Raw genomic sequence first — 7343 nt, forward strand, 5'->3', positions numbered from 1 at the left:
TCCTGGACCTGGAGACTTGCTTTCTCTCTCTCTCTCTCTCTCTCTCTCTCTCCCTCTCTCTTTCTGGTGAGCACATGTGCCCTGTGGCAAATTTAAAAATAGTAACAATAATAATAATAATAATTCAATAAATAATTTTCTTAAAAAAAAAAGATATAACTTCCCATGTACAAGCAACAGGTTGGCCTATCCTTGGTGAATAAGCTTTGTGTAAACGAAAGCACCAGGTGATGAATGCCTCAAGGTGACAGAGCCTGAGAAAGCTAAACCAAGCAGGTACCCAGTGGATTGAAAGAAGCGCTTTGCTAAGAAGGATGCGGACGTAGTCTGAGTTACCCAGCCACATTCTCTATTACTCTTCTTTTGGCCAAAATCTTTTTTTGTCACCAAAATATTGCTGAAAATTCCACCAACATGTCCCGAAGATCATATAATATTGCCATAAATCTATGTGACAACTTAAATTCTCATAGTGTACTCTGTGTATGTGAAGAAAAATTTGACAGAGGCCTCCAGGAAAGCAGAATTTTGCAAGAATAAGAAATAAATGGAAAAAAAAAAAAAAAAGACAGAGAAAGAGAGAGATTCTCCACATCTGATCTAATACCAGTAAGAACCTATGCTGAAAAAGGCCCCATTCTATGGGCCAGCAGATGGCATGGTGTCTGAGGCTCTGGACTCGCACATGGCAGACCAAGTTTCGAATCCTGGACTCGGCAGCTTGCTTCCTCACTTTCTCTCTCTGTGTCTCTCTCTCTCTGATCAAATTAAAGTAAATAAATAAAAACAAAATAAAATGAAATAAATAATTCATTCTTTTTTTAAAGCCATTAGGTAATAGATAGCCAGTTTAATTCTGATTAATGCTATGTGTTTGGTGCTAATACTAGTCCATTTTATAGATGAGAAAATTGAGTCAGGAAAGGTCAAGTGACTTGTCAATACCAATAACTGGTGCAATTCTGGGTCTTCTGAACCTGGGAGTTATTACCCCTTGCTATGCTCTGTTCCACAGGGCACCAAGACATCCCGGAAATTGCAATTGATCTCTCTTCACTTATTTCTCACAGGACTTCTGAAAAAGATGCTGGATCTCACTTTTGGTGTCAAAGTCCATCAGGGAATATTTTCCTATTGACACAGTACTACACTGGATAGTTGGAGGTATGAAAATTAGGTCCATTTACTTCCCTAATTACTTTATGTTCAAAAAACACATTCACGTTTTTCCAGGCTCTCAAAATTACTCAAAAAGAGGGACCAGCAGGTGGCATAATGTTTACATCACTGGACTCCCATGTAGTCAACCGTTTGAGTCCTGGACCCAGTGGCTTAAACTCACGCTGGGTACGTGTGCGTGCATGCCCACAATCCCAAGAGGAGAATGGAGAAGAAAGGATTGTGGCATGGCCATCCCCCCTTGGGGATGATTTCTCACTTTCTGTCTCACTGACTCTCTCTGTCTCTCTGGCAAGTGCATGTGCCCTATAGCAAAAATCTCTCTTAAAAAAAAAAAAAAATTGGCTGGCAGGTGGCGTGGAGGTTAAAGGAACCGGCCTCCCACATGGCCAACCATGGCTCAAGTTCTGGACCTGGTGGCTTCGTTTCTCACTTTCCCTCTCTCTCTTTGTCTCTCTCTGGTCAAACTGGAAAATAATAATAAATAAAGTTTAAATAAAATAATTCTTTTTAAAAAATTACTCAAAAAAAAGTAAAAGAAATTCAAGAGCAAAATCAAGAGGAAAAAATATTTGGACAAATTTAATCTGAAAGAAAACCCAAAACAAAAAAAAAAAAAAGAAGAAAAACATGCTTAAAATTGATTTTCTGAACTTTTGAACATAAAATTCTTTCTCAATAAGAACACCTAATAAAACAACAACAGCGTCAGCCCCAGGAGAGTTTATCTCCCTCTCTGCCGTGCCAGGAGACAGCCTGCTTCCTCAGTGCCAGCTGTTTCAGAGACCTGGGGTCTGCTTCACCTCTGGGGACATTAGCTTTAACCCTTCAATCTCTTTGATTTAATCATATAAGCATGTAATTAAATTCCAATAGTCAGGTTTCAGGACAGGAAAGCAAGGGCTGGGGCAGTTTCATTTCACTCAAGCAGATGGCAGACATTGTTCCTAAGAACATGCTCAAATTGCATGTTGGTAGTGTTTGTGTTGAGTCCATTAACCACAGGCAACAAAAAGGAATAGTCAGCATACTTAAAGAATGAAAGTGTCTTCACCTGCTTCCGTGAGATAAGGTACAATGTTTTTTTAATGTACACTTTTATCTTTCCTTGGCAGTCAAGATGGTTTCCATGCCAAAGTCAAACCATAAGGAAAACAACGCTAATGGGTTTGATTTGTAGACAGCATATGGACCCCTAGGTTCCAATTAATGCAGTCTTTCTTCTTCTGTTGCTTAAAGCTTTTCAAATGTTGAAGAAGAGCTTTCAAGATTGAGTTTAAAGACACTACAATTTCTTTAACTGTCGTTAATAGCCAGGTGTTATTTTAACATCTGGTTGAAGTCTGTTTTATGATTTCCTCAAGAAGACATCAGTAACATCTCCTACCTTGTTAAATTAACAATGCGTTTAGAGGATATAATGAAATTGGGGGTTTCATGCAGTGCAGGTAAATCTATAAATTAGTACACACTTTGTAGAAAGAATGATAATATGAAATATGAAATAAAATATTTTCATTTCTTGGCCCAATTTTCCAACCTGTTTGAAGTGTAGAATTGAAAAATGTGTGCACATACATACAATACTAAACTGAAAACCAAAATTATCTAAATAGCATTAGATGATTGGATCACTGATTAACTAAATGTTGGTGCATCAGTAAGATGAATTATGTTTGAAAGTGTATTTTATTAATATAAATTGCCAACGCAAATACAAATCTGTTTAAATGTGCAATACCAATTTCATTGTTTTAGAAAAAAATGCATACTGGGCCAGCAGATGGTGTAGTGATTAAGAGGCTGGACTCCCATGTGGCCAACCACAGGTCAACTTCTAGACCTGGCGGCTTGCTTTATCAATCTCTCTCTCTCCATGCCTCCCTCTAGTGAGTGCACATGCCTTGTAGCAAGTTAAAATGTTTCAGAGACCTGGGGTCTGCTTCACCTCTGGGGACATTAGCTTTAACCCTTCAATCTCTTTGATTTAATCATATAAGCATGTAATTAAATTCCAATAGTCAGGTTTCAGGACAGGAAAGCAAGGGCTGGGGCAGTTTCATTTCACTCAAGCAGATGGCAGACATTGTTCCTAAGAACATGCTCAAATTGCATGTTGGTAGTGTTTGTGTTGAGTCCATTAACCACAGGCAACAAAAAGGAATAGTCAGCATACTTAAAGAATGAAAGTGTCTTCACCTGCTTCCGTGAGATAAGGTACAATGTTTTTTTAATGTACACTTTTATCTTTCCTTGGCAGTCAAGATGGTTTCCATGCCAAAGTCAAACCATAAGGAAAACAACGCTAATGGGTTTGATTTGTAGACAGCATATGGACCCCTAGGTTCCAATTAATGCAGTCTTTCTTCTTCTGTTGCCTAAAGCTTTTCAAATGTTGAAGAAGAGCTTTCAAGATTGAGTTTAAAGACACTACAATTTCTTTAACTGTCGTTAATAGCCAGGTGTTATTTTAACATCTGGTTGAAGTCTGTTTTATGATTTCCTCAAGAAGACATCAGTAACATCTCCTACCTTGTTAAATTAACAATGCGTTTAGAGGATATAATGAAATTGGGGGTTTCATGCAGTGCAGGTAAATCTATAAATTAGTACACACTTTGTAGAAAGAATGATAATATGAAATATGAAATAAAATATTTTCATTTCTTGGCCCAATTTTCCAACCTGTTTGAAGTGTAGAATTGAAAAATGTGTGCACATACATACAATACTAAACTGAAAACCAAAATTATCTAAATAGCATTAGATGATTGGATCACTGATTAACTAAATGTTGGTGCATCAGTAAGATGAATTATGTTTGAAAGTGTATTTTATTAATATAAATTGCCAACGCAAATACAAATCTGTTTAAATGTGCAATACCAATTTCATTGTTTTAGAAAAAAATGCATACTGGGCCAGCAGATGGTGTAGTGATTAAGAGGCTGGACTCCCATGTGGCCAACCACAGGTCAACTTCTAGACCTGGCGGCTTGCTTTATCAATCTCTCTCTCTCCATGCCTCCCTCTAGTGAGTGCACATGCCTTGTAGCAAGTTAAAAAATAATAACGATAAATAAAATTAAATAATTAAATAAAGGATACACACTGAGATATCAAAATAATGAAATTTGTTATCTTTTGCTGGTGTTAATATGGGTAATTTTTATTTTGTTCTTAATCTGTTTTTTTTTCAGACTTTTAACAGTAACCTTATAAATACATACATAAAGTTATTTACAAATTAATACCATGACATTTTCAAAGCTGTCTCAAATCTATCCTATTACGCTAAGAAAATCACAAAAGCAAAAAATCAAATCTCTTAACTGCAGTCATTTCACTAGGAACTCAAGAGCACAAGTTTGGCACAGACATAAATTTCAAGTTATTATTTTTACCAAGGGATATTTGTATTTAAATGTCCCTTGCATTGGGACCAGCAGTTGGCATAATGGCTATGTCACTGGACTCCCATGTCGACGACTGTGGTTTGAGTCCCAGACCCGGTGGCTTAAACTCACGCCAGGCACATGTATGTGCATGCTCAAGATCCTGAGAGGAGAATGGAGGAGAAGGGATTGCGGTGTGATTATCCCCCCTGGGGGTGATTTCTCGCCTTCTGTCTCTCTGTCTCTCTCTTTCTGGTGAGCGCACACGCCCTATAGCAAAGCCTCTCAAGAAAAAAAATTTTTTTAAATGTCCCTTACATTAGGTGAAATAATTCAATCAGATGATCTTGAAAAATAAGATAATAAATGATACTAAGTCATTTAATAGTAATGCCAACTTGAGATATGAGATAGCACTTTGGAACTATACATTTTTATTAACAAGAAAGGCAATCAAAGGTGAAAAAAAATGGACATAATTTTTCTGTCTTTCTCATTCGTTTCTTAGAAAGCTCAGTGTACAGTTCAGTCTCCATGTCTCTAACAGCAACACACAGAGAAAGATTCATACACAGAGACTTATCCTCAAAACAGCCCCTCCAACACAGGCCAGAGATGGAGCTGAGAAGAGCACAGAGGTTAAGTGACTCAATCAAAGTAACTCTGTGGCTGAACTCTTAACAAAGTCTAGTCTCCATATCTCAGGGTAGGCTCTCTCCAAGGTGGCTTTGGTGAAGGGAATATAGACACTTGGATCTATGTTTCTTTCATGTGCTTCTAGGAAAAGGCAGCAAGTTTGAGTAACACCATGGAGAATACTAATAGGTCCCCTAGTGAAAGCATTTTTAGCTTTGCTAGAGATTTTCCTTAAATCTCCAAAGGACACAGTTAAATTGAGATTCAAGAGATCACTTGCTAGGAAGTTTGGCTTAAATGACTTAATGGTGCATCCTCAGAGACTGGACACAGAACCTCCGGATATTCTTCACCCTGGAGTGACTGGCCAAATGGCACCCCATTGCTGCTGCCAGGAGATTTGTCATCTTGGATGACCAAGTTGGTGCCTCTCCAAGGTACAAAGGTTCCTTGGCAAAACTATTTCGAATGTAGGGTTACGACTTTGCCGAAAACATCCTATTTTTTACATGGGATTCTGGAAATACCTTCAGCTTATGTATGTAAATCCCCAGGTAGATCACAAACAAGCAGTGTTTAAAAGGAAAAGACACTCTGAGTTCACTTGCATAAATGTCAGGAACCTATTTGTTCCCTCCTTTATTGTAAGGAATGTCCTGCCCCGCAGATTTTGGACACCCACTGACTTGGGTTGAAACACTGACTTTCTTCTAATTGCTCTCAGGTAACCAAAGGCAACTTTCATTTACAGCATGGACTATGACATGCCCCATGCAAAACAAATCAAAGGGCTGAAAATTCCATAACTTTGTTACAAATAAATGATTTTAGGGTATTATTATATTATTTTAATAGACAAGAAAATACCTACATCTCTTTTCTTTCCCTTCTTGGAAAAGAAAGAGCAAGAAACCAGAAGGTAGCATGGTCGTGAAGGCACTGGACTACTGTATGGTCCACCATGGTTCGGGACCTGGACCCAGCAGTTTGAAAATCACACTAGGCGTGTGTGTGCACCTAATATACAGGACAGAGAAGAGAGAAGGGACTACAGATTGCAGTATGGCTATCCTCCCTGCAGGGATAATTTTCATTTTCCCTCTTTCTGTTTTTCTTATAATGTTCTCTATCTCACTAAACAAATAAAATTCATCTTTAAGGCCAAATTCGAATTGCTTCTAAAAGAAAATTTGATACCCTGGGCACTCATCAATGAAAAGGAAGCATGTCAGAAATGAGAAGTCTCTCACCAAACAATTAATAAAAAAAGTTTCTTCTCAGTATAGATGTTACTGCAGATCAGAGCACCTAATAGTGCTATTTAGAGATTCCCCAAATAATATATCAACTCAAATCATTAAAACATCATCTGAGCTAATAAGGTCATTAAAAACAGAATTCTAATTGACTTTAATATGTTTATGAAAGAATCAGCAACATCAAACATACTTTTCATAATACTTCGATTGACCTCAAGTTTAAGGAATATTTGTTGTTCTTTGCTCATTGCTTTTCTTATAAACAGCCAATTTGATGAGATTTTTCTGATCTACATGATGTTCCTGGAATTGTTTTGAATCCCATATTTAATACAGAAGACTAATTTAGATGTAGTAACCCTTAGCTCACTAGTGGAAAAGCATATGTAAGTAGCCGGCTGGTGATCACCAATAGTGTGTTTGAAATCCCTTTTATTGTTCAGGAAAAATAGAAGATGTTTACTAATTTTAGACTTGAAGTGAAATATGCATGTTGAGATTTCCAGGAAGCCTCTAACAAGAATAGAAACAGAACATGTTTCTTTCAAATCAATTGAGGGGAGGAAAGAGAAGCTCTTTATAAGAGACAAAATTTAGACATAAAGACATAGAAAAGCTAAAAATAAAAAGAGGAAAATAACAAAATATCTCTAAAAGTGGCAGCGTTACTACACCAACAACAGTGAAAACAGTTTAAGGCAGGAAAGCAAAATAGGCTTCTGAGGAATTAAGTGAGTCACTACTTCATTGTAAAAAAGAATAGCTCATCAAGAATACATACTATTCTAGGGAACCAGCAGTTAGCGTAATGGCTATGTCGCTGGACTCCCACGTAGTCGACCGCGGTTCCCATCCCGGACCCGGTGGCTTAAAA

The sequence above is a fragment of the Tupaia chinensis genome, unplaced genomic scaffold (genome assembly GCF_000334495.1).
Source record: "Tupaia chinensis unplaced genomic scaffold, TupChi_1.0 Scaffold000277_1, whole genome shotgun sequence".
In the NCBI taxonomy this organism is placed as follows: Eukaryota; Metazoa; Chordata; class Mammalia; order Scandentia; family Tupaiidae; genus Tupaia; species Tupaia belangeri.